This window comes from Mixophyes fleayi, chromosome 3 (assembly GCF_038048845.1).
Source record: "Mixophyes fleayi isolate aMixFle1 chromosome 3, aMixFle1.hap1, whole genome shotgun sequence".
Lineage (NCBI taxonomy): Eukaryota > Metazoa > Chordata > Amphibia > Anura > Limnodynastidae > Mixophyes > Mixophyes fleayi.
Window position 1 is genome coordinate 291,187,706 of NC_134404.1, and position 19,950 is coordinate 291,207,655.

The 19,950-nt window shown below is 40.1% G+C and overlaps 1 protein-coding gene and 1 long non-coding RNA gene across 4 annotated transcripts in view; one reads left to right on the forward strand and one right to left on the reverse strand.

Moving 5' to 3' along the window:
* Positions 1-562, reverse strand: part of SYNDIG1 (synapse differentiation inducing 1) — a 283,421-nt gene extending 282,859 nt beyond the window's left edge. For both annotated transcript variants that reach the window (XM_075203789.1, XM_075203792.1), the window contains exon 1: positions 340-562. The gene's annotated coding sequence lies outside the window, so the exon portion shown is untranslated. The remainder of the gene's footprint in view (positions 1-339) is intronic.
* The window catches only part of LOC142144674 (uncharacterized), a 101,195-nt gene continuing 81,807 nt past the window's right edge, over positions 563-19,950 (forward strand). The window contains exon 1 of one of the 2 annotated variants that reach the window (XR_012689772.1): positions 563-679. This is a non-coding gene — a long non-coding RNA (uncharacterized LOC142144674). The remainder of the gene's footprint in view (positions 680-19,950) is intronic. The other variant, XR_012689771.1, reaches the window with a different exon arrangement.

Below are 19,950 nucleotides of genomic sequence, written 5' to 3' on the forward strand. Positions count from 1 at the left end.
TTATCAATAATATGGAAACCTGATGCACCACATATAAGCACCGAGATATATAGGCTGCAAGCTCAGAACATGCATGCTGTTCCATCCTCATCCACATAGTAGATACAAAGTAAAGACAAATGAAGATCAACGGGTCATTGCCATGTAAAATACTATATCCAGTTGAGCCCCCTGGCAGAGGTGGCCTTGCATTGCAATATGTTGATCAGGTCGTAAACAAATGGACTTGGTCAATAAAGACAGCATGTTATAAAGTGCTGCTCTATACACTATACATTAGTACTAATGTCCTTTGAAAAGGGTGCAGTTGTAAATATGTATCAATGGCAGGGACCTTACCTTGGCAAAGTAAAAACAGCTCAGAGCAGGGGCAAAAGTTGTGGCTTGTGCTAATTGTGGAATGGCTGCTCCATCCGATCCATGGAAGCGACGAGTGTCTGTGTGTCAATCTCTGACTTGTGGGTTGAGATTACAGCTTCGCCCCCACAGCAGTGAGCAGCTCTCAGCCCAGTGCACAGCAGCTAAGGGAGCTGAATATGAACCTAAACCGGCCACTGTGACAAAGGTGGGAGGGAGGGGTGCACACTCATACACAGGAAACACACCACAACCGAATGGATGATTCGCAGATCCTCCAGTTCAAACTGCAATCACTGATCTTATGGGATAGCGGAGAAAGGTAAATGGGCCAACTTTTCCACTGCAGCCTGCTTGACTGTTAGTACATTAGCCGCTTTGCACGTAGCTCAGCATAGTGCAGAGGAAGGGTAGAAATAGATGGCTATAATGTGAGAGAGGGAGATGCTGGATGAGACGTGAAGGTGGGAGATAAATAACAGCAGCTACTGCTCGGTTGACAGTAATTTACAGCCCCTGCACGAGAGAGGTAGAGAGACACAGAGGGAGGATCCTTCTTGGTCTTAAAGAGAGCTTCACAGTAACTGATCTCATTCGTCTGCTCTTCCACTCTGTGATACGGTGAAAGTGATGGGGAGATATTTCACCCTTGGATACAGTAATCCCTGTCATAGTAGTAAGTGTTTTATGCCACTGCATTATGTATAGTCAGAGGGAGCTATATAGCTGCCACAGAAAAGACAGATTCCTCAGTCACCGCACGTTCCACCTTTAGCCCAAGCAAGTGCTGCGCTCCAAATAAATTCATCAGAGCAGGAGGAATCAGACTCATTTATATTGTATACTGTGCAACAGACGCAGTCCCAGAGAAACTGCACATTCTCTTCCTCTGCTGAATACATCATGCTTCTCTGGATATAGGAAGATAACTTGTTCTGCCGCTGTAATTTCGTCACCGTGCTTTTCAGCTTTAAGCATATTAGTAGGCACTTAAAATAGTTGTCATTGTGCTTATCTGGGATGAGATAATGTCTTTGACTGCACATTTCCAACCCTCTTATCTTTGGAATGAAAATTCTCTCTCCAAAGTGGGCACTTTGCCATAACGCTGAATATACCTCTAATGTGTCTGGGCTCAAAACTTGGAATTGTGTCCGCTGTGTGCTTCCCTGTCTCTGGGGGTCACTACAAACTGCTGTGTGCTGACATTAATCTAATTGTCTGTAGAGTAATTGCACAAGGTGTTCTGCTGCCACTTAGTCAGCTGTAGGTGGAATGTGGAGTGCTGCATAAGGATAAAATGTACTGTACATTCCAGCCACACTGATTTAGACATTTCAGAATGTTTTAGTTTGGCTCTGTGGTTCAGATATTGTGACATGAACTCCTACAAAAAAAAAATGATAGATTTGTTGGTAGAAAAACAATTTTTTTTAACTTCTGATGGATTTCACTATATAATTCTATTTATCAGACAAGTTAACAATCTCCCTACCCCCAATAATAATATTACACCTCTCCCTCCTTCCTGATCTTCTCCTTATTCACTACCTTTTTTTCTTCCCCCATACAATATATAAAACCTTGGTTGATAATCATCATTTGTCTACAAACTTACATTAGTTTCTTGTTTTTCAGTCTTGCTTGTGTTTTTCTGGAGATACATATTTTTGTTACCCACACTTTATATTTCTGTTTTTCTGTTTACTATGATATGTTTGTTTATGCTATCTCTCATAGATCTCTGGATACTTTTTCATGTTCAAATATTATTGTAAGATTGTTCGACCTTGCAATAAATAAAGCTTAAAAATAATAATAATAATAATAATAATAATAATAGTAATAATATTGATCTAGTTAGCTTGTCATATTTACTAACCAGTGAAGGTGACAACTTATTGTGGAATTTATGTAAATTTGATTGTGATTTTGTGATAAGGACGCCCAGCAGATGACAGGCACACTAGGTGAGCGTCGATGCTAAAGCTAAACACAGGTCGCCTGTCTAGTCACTAGTCAACTAGATTTCATCGGTCGCCTCGCCCACAAGAACAGACAGTGTTTTATTCTCCACCAAGCACTAAAAACTAATCACAGAAAACAAGAAATCAATACACCCATGTGGTGCACGGACCTGTGTGCTTATGTGTTGCGAGAGACACCCAGAGGCAATTTAACCCTGTCCACAGCCTGTTGACTCTTCAGGATTTTACTTATCCCTCTCTAGGAGAGGTGTGGCAAATATGCCTCTTAATCACTAATGGGCAGCATGGTGGCTCAGTGGTTAGCACTTCTGCCGCACAGCACTTGGGTCATGAGTTCGATTCCCGACCATGGCCTTATCTGTGGGGAGTTTGTAAGTTCTCCCCGTGTTTGCGTGGGTTTCCTCCGGGTGCTCCGGGTGCTCCCACACTCCAAAAACATACTGGTAGTTTAGATGGCTGTTATCAAATTAACCCTAGTCTCTGTCTGTCTGTCTGTCTGTCTGTGTATGTATGTTAGGGAATTTAGACTGTAAGCTCCAATAGGAAAGGGACTGATGTGAGTGAGTTCTCTGTACAGCGCTGCGGAATTAGTGGCGCTATATAAATAAATGATGATATATATATATATATATATAAACAAGAACAGACATAGATCCTCTGCACTCACCATGTACAGACTCGGGTGCAAGAGGGGGGTTGCCCACATTGTATAGACAAGAAAACAGGGATGCTCTGCACTCTCCAAACACATAATTAATGCTGTACCAAGTACTGTTCTATAGTAAAAACAGGGAATGTTAGTTCCACATATTGCAATATATGTTAAGCTGACCAACTCACGCCAAAGTCTTCCCATTCTGGTCAGTCCTAACATGATCAAATGCTATGCTATTTTATCTGGGCTTAAGGCTTACCTGCACACAGCTTTTAAAGGCAAGTCTTTCCCTAGTACTATCAGCCATGGGAGACTTTGGCGTGAGTTGGTCAGCTTAACATATATTGCAATATGTGGAACTAACATTCCCTGTTTTTACTATAGAACAGTACTTGGTACAGCATTAATTATGTGTTTGGAGAGTGCAGAGTATCCCTGTTTTCTTATATATATATAAAAAAATATATACATTACCAGGCATAATATAAAAATTATTAAGCCATTAAGTCAGGATTTTTTACCTATCCCACTATTCCACTGCTGAAAGAGCACTTTACAGATGCTGCACTCCTCTCAGCTGCCAGCTCCTAGCCACATGGATATTAGTTATTGGGTCTACAGACCCATGTATCAATGAAGTTATTCTGTCCCTTGGATATTTAGATGCAAACCTGACCTATTTTACATGGGAATTATGTGTCTGTTTCTGAAGTAGGCTCTGGCTTTCAGACTGATATAACAGTCAAACTTTTTATATAAATGAATTAATTTAGCCTAGGTTAAGTTGGTCATAAAGACAGCGCTAAATTTGGGAGGATGCAAAAATCCGTCAGATAGTTAGTATCTATGCTGACTCTGTAATGTGCTCTCTTTGTAGCACGTTCTAAGTTTGCATGTTCTCCCTGTATTTGTGTGAGTTTCCTCCAGGTGCTCCAAAAACTGTGTGTGTGTGTGTTACGGAATTTAGACTGTAAGCTGAATGATTTAGACTGATGTGGATGGTTAGAGATTCTCTGAACAGTGCGGCGTATTGTGATTAGAACTATTTAAGAAAACAATAATAACAATCTTACACTATAATGTTCTTTCACATATACCACCTTCCAGTATATTAGAAGAGGCAGCAGAGCTGTATGAAAACTTTGGTCTGCAGACCCTTCAAATGTTTTCTGAGCAGTCTGGGACAGGGAGCTGAATGTTGTTCTCATAGTAAGTGGAATGAGGTCAATAATAAGTTTTAAGTGGAGAAACCCCTTTATCCTTTTCCTTTTGTAGTTCACGTCTTTGATTAATCACACCTACCATTTCTTTCATGTACCAGACACGTCAAAGCACTGACTGATTGGATGCTGGTCTCAAGATTTAGTAAAGTTCAAGCCTCATTTCTTGAACCTTTTGTGCAAAATCGATGTGCAAATGAAACATAAATATGACGGTCGTGCACATGAGTACAAATCTGAATTTATGAGCATGTTTGTGTCTGTGGCTGTGCTGCACCATGTCTTAATCTTCCCACCCCCAGATGCTCAAATATTGTAACCTTTATTTAGCAAAAATGCAACTGCATATTTTTGGTAGAATGGTTATTTAGTCATAGGGTCAAATATACTGATGCCCTATTACTATTACTTGTGGACTGCTACAACTGGACCCTAGAATCTACTTAGACTTAATGCAAAACTACACATGGATTGTCAAACGAGTGTTGAACAGTTTTACAACTATAATGTCATGTATTTTCAAGCCTGCTTATTAATCAAGAGGGAAAATGCACCCAATTGCAAATTTATTCACTTTTAATGTCTTATTAAAGTCCTTTTAATGATGTACTTGAAATGAAGTATTCACTTATCTCTACTTTTCTTTACTGCTTGCTAAAAAAAAGTTACATGCTGCATCAGCTCTGTGTGACTGGGTTGCTGTCTTTTCAAATGGCTTCTTCATTCATCTGAGTTTAAGAGGGCGGCATAGCTGCTGGTCTAGTGAAAAAGTCTTGTTCTCCTAAAATATACTGTATACGGTTGTTGCAGTTTACATAAAGAACTTACTCTAAATATTCATTAGGATTTCATATCACCTCCAAATTCCGCTGCCCTCGTTTTATTTTACTTTGAAATTAGATGTTGCTCTGTAAATATATAAAATATAACATTACATAATGTAGCTCTGAGTTCTGAATCATAGGGGCCTATTCAATTCCTAGAATAACGCGGCCTGCGCACTATTAACGGTATAGTGCGCAGTATTACCATTAGTACGGTAATTTTGAGGCTGATTTTTGTTTGCAGCCCTCGGGGCAGTGAGCAAAAATCCGGGTTAAAATTACCGTATTAAAGGTAATGGTATTAGCGCCGCGTTATTTCTAAACTAATGTGGCCGAATTGAATTGGCCGCATAGAGTATAACCCTGTCAGTGCTGAATGAGAATGGCTAACTGTAGCTTTGGTCGAATAAAAATGGTGATAATTGTAGTTCAAGCTTCCAGTGAACTAACCATAATAAACAACTGTGACACAATTATCCATTTCATAGGAATTGTGCAAAAGAGTAATAGACAGTAAATGCAGGAATATTTCTGTGTGTAGGGCATGAAATAAGTCAAGGAGACAAAAGAAGGAACTATGGGCTATAAAAATTCAAGTTGTTGAATTATAACAAACTGAACATCCCGGAAGTACCTGATCTACACTTCTTTTTTCTTCTTTTTATTGGCCATATGCCAAATGTCTTTGGGTGCACCCTTCAGGACATTATATTAATTGGTATCCTGAATGTCTTAAGTAATATAGACTAAGTTAGTGGTGCTCTAATACCACCTAGTGTCAGGGGCAGGCTGGGCTGCGGGGCAGGGGGCATCTGTCCCCCGGGCCAGTCCCATAGTGGGCTTCCTTAGGCTAGGTCACTGCATCTTTCTTCCTTTAAAATAGGCGGCTGAGTCGAGTCTTGCCCCCAGGCAAAAATTTGCCAGCCACCCCCTGCCTGGCGGGGTTGTTTAACTTTTTTTTTTTTTACAAAAGTGGGAACTAGGAAGAGAGATAAAAGATCATAATCATAAATCATAATTGAGGTTTCAGTACAAAATTCCACTGCGTGCCAGACATTTGTCAGATCCCATACATATAAATAGAACGGATATTCTCTGTAGTGATTTTCCAGTAGGTTAAATCTCTGTCGGCAGCGATTGACAACGGGTTGTTGTAGGAGATTGTAAGCTTACGAGCTTACGAGCAGGGCCCTCTTATCTCTCTGTCTGCATGTATTACCGAGTATTGTTTTATTAAAGTTTGTTCCCAATTGTAAAGCGCTGCGGAATTTGCTGGAGCGATATAAATAATTGATGACGTCACATCAACCCATATTATTTAACGAATGTCTACAAGAATGTCTTTAAGTTTTATAAAAATGACTTGAGTCCAGTAATCTTTAATGAATGTATGCTATGTCTCAAATATTTTATCATCAAATATTCAATAAATACATACATGTACTTCTTTTGGAAAACATCTCCCTGTGTCTATGGTTGTCTATGGTTTTGGTACATTTTATCTTTATGGACAAAACCCTTCCCTAAAACTCAAAAACACTTATCACTTACTATGAATATGTAAAAGTTAGGAGACAGGCATTTTGGTGGATAGGTTTGTATATTAGTCTAAAGGAAGAACAATAGAAGACAATAGAAGGTTTTGACCATAATGAAGCAGATGATACTGTAGCCAACACAGAGAGTAAAACTTGCAATATTATCAATAAGGTTGCACTCCATGACGTAGATTCAGAGTACCTGTGAATGTTAGTTGGAAATGCACCAAGCTTGTGGGCTTTCTGGTATACCTCAAAAATGAAAAAAGGCACAGATTGCTTACATTTACCACAAAGCTACCAAAACATTTCACAGTCGACTGACTATATGTCATTATAAAATCAAAAACCACGTACATTCAAGCGCAGACTTTCAAACACATAGAAGATGTTCAATGTGGAAATAGGTTCCTCCCACTTGATGATAAATGATATCCTTGTCTATAGGTAGATACACCAAACCTACAGCAAACTCAGACAATACAAAACAGGGACAATAATAGTGCAATATGTACACAACTTAGTAATGATAGTCCCAAAAAGAATCCCAAAGATAGATCTTCTATATTCATTCACTTTGTGCAGGGAATGGAAACAACACCAAGCAAAACTTCTGTGTTGTTCATGTCAAACTCCCCCCAGTGATGTTATGCTTACAAAAATGCAGATGGTATCAGGCATCTCGTATATATATATACACTCAGAAGACTCTCCTTCACATCCCATCTCAAAGTACGCTCCACCGATTGAATAATGTAGAAAAATAATGAACACAATCTGGTGCATTAACTGTTAAAAAACATGTTTATTGCATAACCAGCATGTCATGCTAAACAAATAAAAACATGTATAAAAAGGTAATGTATATATTCGTACCAGATATGGCTGTAGTCATGCGTGTATAATCAAACATCCAATTGTATCAAATGAACGTCTAGCAACAGGAACACGAATCAGCTTACCTCCTACGCGTTTCGACTCAAGACAAGAGTCTATCTCAAGGCCTTGCTGTAGGTTTGGTGTATCTACCTATAGACAAGGATATCATTTATCATCAAGTGGGAGGAACCTATTTCCACATTGAACATCTTCTATGTGTTTGAAAGTCTGCGCTTGAATGTACGTGGTTTTTGATTTTATAATACTGTATTTTGGAGGGAGGTGGACACTCCGCTCCACGTATCAGGCTGCAATTCTAGTGAAGCGCCACATCATCCTATATTGTGTATAACTGACTATATGTCATGTTGTACTGGCTGAATAAAAAAATTCCCTTCATGAACTAATTAATCAGTAATTGGCCCCTACAGCTGGATTTTCACTACAGCCCAACAGGTGTCACAAGAGATGTGTTCATGTTGCAGGAAAACAGATGTGTGAAAAAAGTCCCATATTTTCATGCTGGCAGGTGTCAAAGTCGTATAATTGGATGAACGAAAGTATATTGGTTTAATATTGGTTTGCCGTGCGTATTGCGAAGCGTACGCCACGTGTTACGTGACGTGGTGCGTTCGCACGGTAAAATACGCACGCACACACTCGCATTACAACAGTTAGTTATTTATATAATTTCATATTGGTTCTGTTACACTGTAATTCAGGAGCAGATAGTATTCGGTTTATTATTAGTCTATATATATATATATATATATATATATATATATATATATATATATATAGTGATTATATGTACATTGTAGTGTTATTAAAGGTTTAGGTAAAAGGAAAGGTGTCATGCCTGATATCATATTGAAGCCCTAATCATCAGCAGCTGTCCGGTGCAGTCGGCGAAGAGATCGCACATTGCATACTTTAGTTATTGATATTAGAGAGTAAAACCTTTGTATGATACTGGCTATGAAAAGGAGCAGACCCCCTGGAGAGAAGACCCCCACCTTTGGATTCCTTAGATTGAATCAACCTATTACCTGTCTGGCCTGGACCCACCCAACGTCTGGACCTATAGAAACAATCTACGTCATCTCTATTGTTCACAATGAAACACTGACTGTATATATATTAGTTGCATCTCACTGGGGCCTCAGTCAACTCTGACACAATATTCTATACAGAATATTGTCCATCGGGTCCGGTGGGTGCGCAGCGTGCGCAAGCGATTGCATTGGTATGTACTTATCTTTTGGTATTGGCTGTGCTGTACTGTACTGTATCATAATATAATAATGTATTGAATTGTTGACTATTTACATCTGCTAAAATAAACCACCATGTGCTTTGGATACACATACAATTGATTGGGCAATGCTTATTTTAAAACGATAAAATTACTTTAATACAGGATAAAGAGTTAAACAGCAACTTAATCGCTCATCTGACAGGTGCAGAAGAAATGAAACAAACTTCTATAAGTATCAGCCAATTTGGAATGACATTCAATACACTCATTAAGATTTAGAGTATTCAGTACAAGGGTATTATTTGTAAGATAACTGACCCTCAAACAAAACAATCTTTCCTGGGTACACATCCTTTACAATTCAGAGCAAACAGACCCCAAATGCTAGTGGGAGACATATAGCTTCTCCCTATAGACCCAGGCCCTCCATAATACATGTGTAACAGGAGGTGCTCGACATTTCTAGACCCAGCCTTGGCATTCAAGCAGATGCTTGCATAATTATGCTGTTATACTTTTTTAAAATGTAAGCATGGGTGTTGCTGGCATAAGTGCAGAGTACTGTAGAAGTCTTCTGTATCAGATATCAGTGCTATAATAATTAAAGCTGTCATCTACTTCATTCTTCAACACTCTTTTACTCTACACTGTAAAGTGATCCCATATTATATTTTCTACTCTCCCAAACTGTCCGGGAGCCTCTCAAATTTCGTGCAGTTCCCTTGAACTCCGAGGAGAGTAAACCACCCTCCCGGGTCCCGCTGAGGTGGACTGGACAGGAGCCACAATGACGCGTTTTGCCACAAATCGCTTCATCATGATCCTGTTCCCCACTGCACAATTATGAGAAACGTGTCATTGGTTATTGCCCCTTTGGGGACAGGGCAGTGATGGTGCAAATAACACTGTCACCCCCCCCCCCCCTCCACACACACACAAACACATACTTGTTCTTTAGATCTTCCGATTTGGAGGTCCAAGAAGTCATCCAGTATATCCCATATCTGTTTCTTAAGAGGTCACTAAACAAATAATGCATGTACAGTACATATAGATCACAGATCTGGCTGTTTACATTTGCTAGACTGCTGAGCACTTGCCATTGTTCTCTGTTATTCAGAGCGAGATTAAGGGAATGACAAAAGGATGCATGTGTCCTGGGCCCCCCTCTCTCAGGGGAGAGCTGGACAGTGGGTGCATGTGGCTCCCTGGTCAAACACCTATTGATTGCTTTGGGCCATGATCGTGGCTTATGCAGTCATGTCATTCTCTATTATAGCATTGGTGCTATCATCTGGCCCAAGACATTTAATGGGAGCCTTTTTCAGTAGTAGACTCCTGTTGGCACAACCCTTTGGAACTACTACTGCTGGTTACATAGATGTGCTTCATGTTTAGCAGTCTAACATGAGAGCAGGGTAAGTGTGCCTGCCAGACACATATATGTTTATGTCTAATATGATGAATGCGGTCATTTAAAAGTATCTTGTAACAATCATTAGTCACCTTAGACTGTTTCTTCATCTATTAGGGAATTCAGCAGACACCCCATTCACCACACTTCACCAGACTGATGCCAGACATTCTATAAGACACACAACCACTCCCTGCTGTCCAATACTACATCTGCCACACTCCCCATCCCTGCTGCATGACACCTCATCTTCCACAACTCCCCCTGCTGCCAGACACCCCATGTGCCACACTTCCCCTCCATGCTGCCAGACAATATGTCACACTCCCCTTCCCTGCTGCTAGATACCCTATCTGTCACAATTTCCCTCCATGCTGCCAGATACCCCTTCTGCCACACTCCCCCCTACTGCATGACACTCCATCTGCCACATTCCCCCTCCCTGCTGCTAGATACCCCATCTGCCACACTCCCCCTCCCTGCTGCCAGACACTCCATCTGCCACACTCCCCATCCCTGCTGCTAGATACCCCATCTGCCACACTCCCCCTCCCTGTTGCCAGACACTCCATCTGCCACACTCCCCATCCCTGCTGATAGATACCCCATCTGCCACACTCCCCCCTGTTGCGCGACACCCCATCTGCCACAATGCCCCCTGCTGCCAGATACCCCTTGTGACACACTCCCCCCTGCTACACGACACCCTGTCTGCCACACTCCCCCTCCCTGCTGCTAGATACCCTATCTGCCACAATTCCCCTCCATGCTGCCAGATACCCCATCTGCCACACTCCCCCTGTTGCACGACACCCCATCTGCCACACTCCCCATCGCTGCTGCACGACACCCCATCTGCCACACTCCCCCTCCCTGCTGCTAGATACCCCATCTGCCACAATTCCCCTCCATGCTGCCAGATACCCCATCTGCCACACTCCCCCCTGTTGCACGACACCCCATCTGCCACACTCCCCATCGCTGCTGCACGACACCCCATCTGCCACACTCCCCCCTGCTGTACGCCACTCCATCTGCCACACTCCCCATCGCTGCTGCACGACACCCTATCTGCCACACTCCCCTCCATGCTGCCAATTACTCCACTCAGATACCCAACATATTTTTTTGATAAAATGCAGCTATAAGGGATATTTTAAGAGAGATTGATAAATAAGCCCCACACTCCCAGGCATCTTCAATTGATAAGCTTCCAAAACTTTTACACATATATATTTAAATGCCACTAGTAGCTCTCTTATTTTGGGCAATATGTGTTTTAGGTTTAATGGCCCTTTAAGTTCAGATGTATACAATGTAACCATGTTATTATTCTCAACTGTCCATCAAAATCACACAGGAAAATTTAATGAAAACTATATTGTACAATTTGTTGTTGTGACAAAATCACCAGCTGAGCCTGCTGCAGCATTTCTGTATTTTTATGATTAAACAGAGCTATTATTATACTTATTATGACATTATCATTACACTGACTTCCAAGTCATAATCAGCAATGCAATTTTGAGTCAGCATTTGTGGAATAAACAAGCCGTGAAATGGTTACCTTCGCTCCTCATTATAGAACCACTGAAAGAGAATGGTAATCAATAAAATACGGGTTCCTGCTATGTTCCTGAGATGACCCTCCAGCAATCAACATACTCTGCTTCAGTAATGAGTTAAGGAGACATTTGTGATTTTTTTAATAATTATTCATATATACAAAGAACCAGAGAAATATTTTACATATTCACTATTTACTATCTCAAGTTTTACAATGTAAAGCAGCCATGGAAAACACATTTTCCATATTTCCCTTTTCTAGTTAAATTATATCAATCCACACCAAAATAATCTTTTTTTTATTCATTACCACCTGTATATCTGGTGATCCAACGCTGATCATTCTATGTAATAGACATTGGACACCACTCAAGTCCCTGCTTCCATCCTGCATGGAATGATAGGTCTATATGTAAGACTCTCTAATGCACTTTCATGTGCTATATTTGATAGCACATTATAGCCACAAGTTTCACAATCATTTGCTTTCAAATATAGAACATTACAGTGTATTCTAGAGCCAGGAGACCTGTATAAAAATGCAGGTCTACAGATCCATGACATCCGTTACCAGACAGTCGTTCAGAACTGGGTCACTGGCTAGATAGGTACAGGTGACTGGAGAATCCTCTTAACAGTTGGATGAACTGATATGCTCAGTTCACAATGAACTACTCAGATTTGTTGTGGCAGAATTGTTCTATTAAATAGTAAAGTCCTACATATTAGACCTTCAGTTGGCTTCCTTTCTACGGTGTTAGTTTACTTATTGGCTTGACAGCTGAAGTTTTATATAAAGTGTGATATTGAACTGACAATGATAAAATGTTGAACTTTGTAACTTGTTTCCATTTAAAAAAAATGCAAACTCTTCATCTTTTATTCTTTTATGAAGCTGCCGCTTCCTCTCTACTGCTGAGAATTGGCAAAAAAAGTAAATGTTTGATTTCCGTGGAGGTTATTTACAAAGTGCACTGGATGTGTGTAGTGAAACTCCTTGGTTTTGCACAAGTGCATCTAGATGGTCAGCCCAATGCAATATCACACCTATTCTGTGCTCTCCTGTTTAGATCTGAAGACTAGAAGAGTGTGCAAAAGTGTAAACTTTACATGAAAAACCAACCACCTATGACTGTAGTATCAAGTCTTTTATTCCATTAAACTTTTCAGTTTCACTCTTAAAATACTAGTTTAGCTTCAATTAACCATGAGAGTAAGGTAGTCCAACATGAAGATGCACATATCAAGTCCGTTTGTTGAGTGAAACTCCATCCCATAATGTCCATTTCATGTGTACATTGTCGGACAATTTGACAAAAAAGGTGTGCCTGTCACCCCAGTGATATCACTAGCTCCCACCATAATAATTTTTTGCTATCTATTCAACGGTCTTCAGTGCAATAAAGCGCCTGGTAGCCAAATGATCAGGGATAAATAGCAGAAAACATTATTATTTTTCCATAGTTAGAAATACAGTACCTACAAATAAATATTAATTAATAAATTGATTTTCTGGGAGCTGTTCCAAGAACCAGGATGTGTGGGAGTAGTAGACATTTATCTTGAAATCCTGGGACAAATAGGTGCCCTTGTACAAATATAGACAAGTGCGATCCATGTTTTTGACAATTTGTAAACCAGCCCTAAAGGCTGTCTGTTTATTTATAGAAGCACCTCCCTTCTAACATGACAACTAGCTGCACAAGAGTAAAACACAGCATAACGGGCATATATAGTTAATAATAGGGTACATACTATGCAGCCTTTGGTATACAGTAATGTCAAATAGTGACTATTGTTGCCTACTTTTCCTGAATCTCTTTCTGGAGAAGTAGGACCAAGGAAGGAAAAGAAAAGGAAGGCATGATGACATCAAGTGGAAGAGACAATACCCCCATCAAGCCCCCCTCATCTCAGATGATGACCCAACTGCATCATCCCATGCCAACATTGTGATTACTGAGGTGGACATTTAAATGCTACACTTAACTTACTTTTTCACCACAAGTACCAGACAGGCAACTGCATGGTAACATAGAACCTATTCTATTCAATGTGTCAGTTTTTCAATAAAAAAAAATACTTATTCACCATTCAAATGCATTGTGAGTACTGCTGATGTGTGTACTGATTTGTGCACCAAACCAGCTTTAAAGGAAATGTCCTTATCTGAAGTTGTTTCAGCACAAACCAGGCTTTTCTAAGATGAAAAGGGTTGAAGCTAATCATTGCTGCCTACAGAACATTTTTTCTCCAGACCTTAGTGCTTGGAGAGTTTCCAGAGGTATTGAGTACCCATCCTATCAGTTAGATTGTACAGCATACAAAGTCTCTAGGCACCAATAAGTCTTCAGCAGACTCTATTGTAGTAAGAAGGCACTTCCATTATTCTGCTATACAGGGGATGGGTAACTGGTGTTCAAAAGTGTCAAGGGTAAACATGCTCTTTAATGATAAACAGAAACAAACTACTAAAATTGATAGAATGTCTGAGCTAGTATGGGAATTGACAACATGAAAATGTATGAAGACTATGATTAGGCACAAGTTGATTTTGTTTGAAACATAAACAGACTGAGCAGTAGGAGGAAAAAGGAGTGCAGCTTGGAAGCATTACAGCCATCAAACCATTGAGGTTCTGAATAGTCAGACTCAGAGAACCAGCTGTCCAGAAGAGGAGATTGATAAGTTGGAGCAGAGGGAAGCAGCAGACTAATAAAATTCCATACAAGTACGTGTATCTGTTTCCATGTTGATGTGCAAATAACTGAACCAAAGGGATCTCAAAGTGTGATTAGAGATAAGCCTCCACTTTTCTCTTTAAAGTATCGGGTATTTATCCTGCAGTTTACATAAATTAATTTTGCATGCTGCACTATTAGCTCTCTCTTTTTGTTTTTATTCAGTTTTGCAGATTAGACCTTGGTGGGTTTAATAAAGAGGAACAGCTGAACCATATTGATCTCGTTATTATGCGGATTTATACTTTAATATCTGGCTGAAGTGGAAGGAGCACTACTGGTGTAGATGACCAATATATATGTATATATATATATATATATATATATATATATACACACACACACACACACACACACACACATATATATATATATATATATATATATATATACATATATATCATCATCATCATCATCATTTATTTATATAGCGCCAACATATTCCGTAGCGCTTTACAATTGGGGACAAACGTAATAAACTAATAAACAAACTGGGTAAAACAGACAAAGAGGTGAGAAGGCCCTGCTCGCAAGCTTACAATCTATGGGACAATGGGAGATTGACACATGAGGTTAAGTATACATTTTGCATCTTGGCCCAGCCAGACTGCAAAGGTAAGGTGACTCATAAGCTAAATGATCCTGTCACACAACAATGTTGGTCCGGGGGTAGTTGTCTTGTGTGAAATTGTGTAACAGGCTTAAGGTAGTGAGGTTAAGATGGTGGTTGAGGAATATTATAAGCTTGTCTGAATAGGTAGGTTTTCAGAGAACGCTTGAAAGTTTGTAGAACAGAGGAGAGTCTTATTGTGCGAGGTAGAGAGTTCCATAGAGTGGGTGCAGCCCGAAAAAAGTCCTGTAACCGGGAATGGGAGGATGTAATGAGGGTGGATGAGAGACGCAGATCTTTTGCAGAACGGAGTTGCCGAGTTGGGAGATATTTTGAGACAAGAGAGGAGATGTATGTTGGTGCAGCTTTGTTGATGGCCTTGTAGGTGAGTAAAAGTATTTTATATTGGATTCGGTAGAAGACAGGCAGCCAGTGTAGAGACATACAGAGTGATTCAACAGAGGAATAGCTATTTGCAAGGAAAATCAGTCTTGCCGAAGCATGCAAAATAGATTTTAGGGGTTTGAGTCTGTTTTTGGGAAGACCAGTAAGGAGGGAATTGCAATAGTCAATGCGGGAGATGATTAGTGCATGAATTAAGGTTTTAGCAGTGTCTTGTGTGAGATATGTGCGGATTCTGGAAATGTTCTTTAGATGTATGTAACATGATTTAGATATAGAGTCAATGTGGGGAACAAAGGATAGGCGTGCATCAAGGATTACACCTAGGCAGCGAGCTTGTGGGGTGGGATTTATGGTCATGTTATCAACAGAGATAGAAATGTCAGGTATGCTCTTGTTGGCGGGTGGGAATATTATTAACTCTGTTTTAGAAAGATTAAGTTTGAGTTGACGAGAGGACATCCAAGATGAAATGGCAGAAAGACAGTCAGTTACACGGGACAACACAGATGTCGAGATATCAGGAGAGGATAGATAGATTTGGGTATCATCCGCATAGAGATGATACTGAAAGCCAAAGGAACTTATTAGATTTCCATATATATATATACATGCATTTGGGGCTAGGCCAGGACTCCTCAGGGGAAGAGCGTTACTTCCCGACGCAAGCGCCCTTTTTTAACGTGGTTTTGTCCACATGTCACCACCTCATCATTTTTCGCCATCACCTCATCCTTCATCTTTATCGCCACATCTATCTAGATGTCTATCCAGACACAGGGATCTCTCTCAGCGGTCCTGAGTATCACACTCCTCTCGCTCTGTCACCCTCAGCAACCACCAACCACTCCCCAATGTCACCCCAGGCAACCACCAACCACTCCCAACTGTCACTTCTCCTTCAAGAAATATATATATATTTTTTTAAAATCTCTATAAACACTTTTAACAATTAACAAATTAAATTAACAAATTAAAAACATCTTAGTACACCAAATTTCAGCCCTTTCTGAGTTTTTTTTCCACACACACTTAAAAATTTAGTAGGTCAGTGTATAACTCCGCCCAGCAGGTGGCGCTGCAGCTTGGTGTTTTTTTTTTCACACACAGACACACGCCACTAGGCTTTTATATAGTAGATTATATATATATATATATATATATATATATATATGTATATGTAAACCTCTTACTGGTTGTTGAGTCAAACAGACTAAGCTGACATCACTGGGACCAGGAATTACACCCAAATCTATATCCCAAATCCAGACTTACAGACCAGCAACACATGCATTTGCATTTGTGAATCTTATTGATTCACTTTATTTGCTTTACAGTTATTTTATTGTACTTTGATGCTTTTTAATGTGTATACATAATAAAATATGTTAAACTTCTTAGAGTCTGGGTGCTGGAAAAAATTCAGTTTGGAGCCTCCATAAAAGAGCTGTAACAGCTTGAATTCTATTGCACTTGTTTCTCACCTAATAAAGTTGAGCAACACAATTTTATAATAGCATAAAAATACTTGTGAATCGAGAGAAAGAGCGATATATTTTCTATTCTGTTTTGTGTATACCATCTGGCACTGGATTATTACTTTTGAGCTGGACATTTTAACCCTACTTGTAGGGTTCAATTACATGTAGTAAAATGTTATGAAATGTAAATAAATTAGTTACAAAAATAATAATAATAGTATACAGCAGCGGTTCCAAAAGTGTGTGCCGCAGCTCCCTGGGGTTCCGCGGCGCTGTCACGGGTGCCGTGATCAGCCAGAGAAAAAAAACAAAAAAAAAACTTACCAATCCGGCGGCGCCTGGGACCCAGCATCCTCTTCTCTCCCCTCTCCCACAGCGCCCGACATTCAGTGACAAGCTGCGGGAGAGAGGAGGATGCTGGGCCCAGGCGCTGCGCGAATTGGTAAGTTTTGTTTTTTTGTTTCTTTTCTCTGGCTGGCCGCAGCAGAGGGGGCAGAGTGAGAGGAGGCAGCGTGTGAGAGAGGGCAGAAGGGGCAGTATGAGAGAGGGCAGAGTGAGAAGAGGCAGCGTGAGAGAGGGCAGAGGGGCAGAGTGAGAGGAGGCAGCGTGAGAGAGGGCAGAGTGAGAAGAGGGGGCAGCGTGACTGAATGCAGAGGGGGCAGCATGAATGGATGCAGAGGGGGCAGAGTGACTGGATGCAGAGGGGGCAGTGTGAGTGGAGGCAGAGGGGGCAGAGTGACTGGATGCAGAGGGGGCAGCTTGACTTGATGCAGAGGGGGCAGAGTGTGTGGAGATAAAGGAGGTCACAATGTGAGTTAGTTGTCAATTATTGTTTGACAGAAATATAATTGAAAAAAATATCTAAAAATATTATTTTTCCTTGGATTTATGTGTATTATTTTTGCATACAACTAAAGAAGTATTTCTGTCCTGACCTAAATACTTGTTACGCTTTTTTGACCCAACTACTTATAAAATGGGACTGCTCGGTAATTATTTTGGAGGGGTGCCTTGAAAAAATTATGGAGACTCTAAGGGTGCCGCGAACTGCAAACGTTTGGGAACCACTGGTATACAGTATACTTGACTTAAGTTCAGACTAAGTACTTCCACAGTTGTTCAGTGCACCAAAAGTAAAAACTTCCTGGATAACTGCATTTCCCATAGAGACTGCACTGACCAGATGCTGAAATGGGACAGACAAAGAAAATGGGTGAAGGGAAGTGGGAGCAGAGACAGACAGTGCATACTTGCCAAATAAGACTAATTTCCAGGGACACGGTTTAAAGATTTGTCCCTGGAGATCTCCATTTTTCAATAATATCCAACTGCAAAATAAATATTGTTGTGCCCGTTCATTACAATTCTCATCATTTGACCTTGGTCTCTGGCTTAATAAATGAATCTTTAATGAAAAGAAGTACTTAAAAAACGCAAACAATATGTTGTCAGTAATCACATAGATGCACTATAGCTCATAGTTTGTATTACAGGACACGCTACTGCCAGAGAACAGAAAGCCGGGGAAAGGAAGTGAGGATACAAGTCAATCAGCACACAGGCCACAAATACAAGGCTGAGAAAGGTACGAGCTGGCGGGGGAGGTCAGGGGCAGTGCTGTAATGGTTTGGGAAAAATATTATAAAGGAACACAGAATTAGTGAAGTAGGACCCTAAATATTTTAAATGAGGGGTCCCTGGGACCCACAAAATTATTAACTCAATAACTGGTTGTAATTAAATTTAAAAAACATGACATGATGGGTATTCTTGTGCTCCAAGAGCTGCTGTTACAGTATTACACATGACGAGTATACATACACCAGCTCAGCAACAAAATGTCCTTGGATATTATTTTCAAATTTTGGCAACTATGTACTTACAGTAGGCACCAATAGAGAGTAAAACATGGAATCAGACAGTGGGAGAGGACATACAAGGGGTTCAGAAAAGAGGCAAAAGTACAAATTGGGTGAGGAGACAAGGGGGTACGAAAGGGATCAGGCAAAGGAAATAGACTATGGGAACAGACAGGGATGTAAAGACGAGAGGAGGAGAAGAAAAGGAAAGAGATATAAAAGAATCAATGAATAAGTGGAAGAGCCCCGTCCACAGTGAGAAAAGCAGATGGGGAGAAAGGGTAAGAAGATTATACTTTGTGTGTTTTACATGTATGGTGATTGTTATGAGGAGTTAAAGGCAGGAACAGTCATGATATAACTTCAATGATTTTTCTTCACACCTCTAGGGTGCGGTTAGACATTGTTGTGATGCCAAGTGGCTCTTCGTGGGATCTGAATTCCTCCCAAATACTTCATTTTGCAGCCAAGATGGGGTCCAGGGGTTTTGCCCAGGGCCTTATAGCAACACAACTGATTTTTCTGTAGTTTGATTTTTTTTAACCCGGAAACTATACAATATGCAAAAGGAGACACATTAGAATTGAAACCAGCAGCTTCTATTGGGTAAATATTTGTACATTTTAGAAATGGTGACAATCATGTCACCTGCAAAAAACTGATATGTTTCACTAGTAAAAAACAGATATCACTAGTTTTAAAGTACTATATTATATTTTCTAAAGCTAAAGAGTATTTTCTTTATAATCCATTCACTTTATGTGAAGTCAGCTAAAAAAATCTTATTTGCACAAATGTTTGTTGTATCCCATTAGATGGTAAACGATGATTTGTTAATGATTGTGATTAATATAATTTTCTTTAATAAACTCACACTTCCATTAAACAACATAATACTAAGGTGAACTTCCCAAAATGAATGTATTTTATGTAACATTAATAAGTTGGCATTAACATTGATAAGTCACGCAGAGCTGTCACTTTCTTTGTGTATGCTGAAAATTGTTTTTCTGCAGTGAAGGAACTGCAAGCCATACGCATGAGTCATTATGTGTAATCCTTGAATCTACAGAAATAAATGCTTTACATATGTTTTTATGTGGCAGATATGTCAAAATGTCATTTGAAGCTCTCTATATCTCAGGAACTAAGCACTGT